Genomic DNA, 346 nt, shown 5'->3' with positions numbered 1-346 from the left:
AAATAAATAAATAAATAAATAAATAAATAAATATAAAAAAAATAAATAAATAAATAAAATAGAGAAAGAAAGAAAAAAAAAGAAAAAAAATAGAGAAAAAGAGAAAAAAAAAATAAAAAATAATAACAAACAAAACTGCTGCTTCATGTAGTCTATATCCACATAATAAAACCTAAAAACAAATAAATAAATAAATAAATAAATAAATAAATAAATAAATAAATAAATAAATAAATAGAGAGAAGAAATAGAGAAAGAAAGAAAAAAAAGAAAAAAAATAGAGAAAAAGAGAAAAAAAAAAGAAAATAAATAAAAAATAATAACAAACAAAACTGCTGCTTCGTGC

This window comes from Eimeria mitis, genomic scaffold (assembly GCF_000499745.2).
Source record: "Eimeria mitis Houghton genomic scaffold, Emh_scaff1649, whole genome shotgun sequence".
NCBI lineage: Eukaryota > Apicomplexa > Conoidasida > Eucoccidiorida > Eimeriidae > Eimeria > Eimeria mitis.
The sequence above is the reverse complement of the archived record's forward strand: the minus strand, read 5'-3'. Positions refer to the sequence as shown.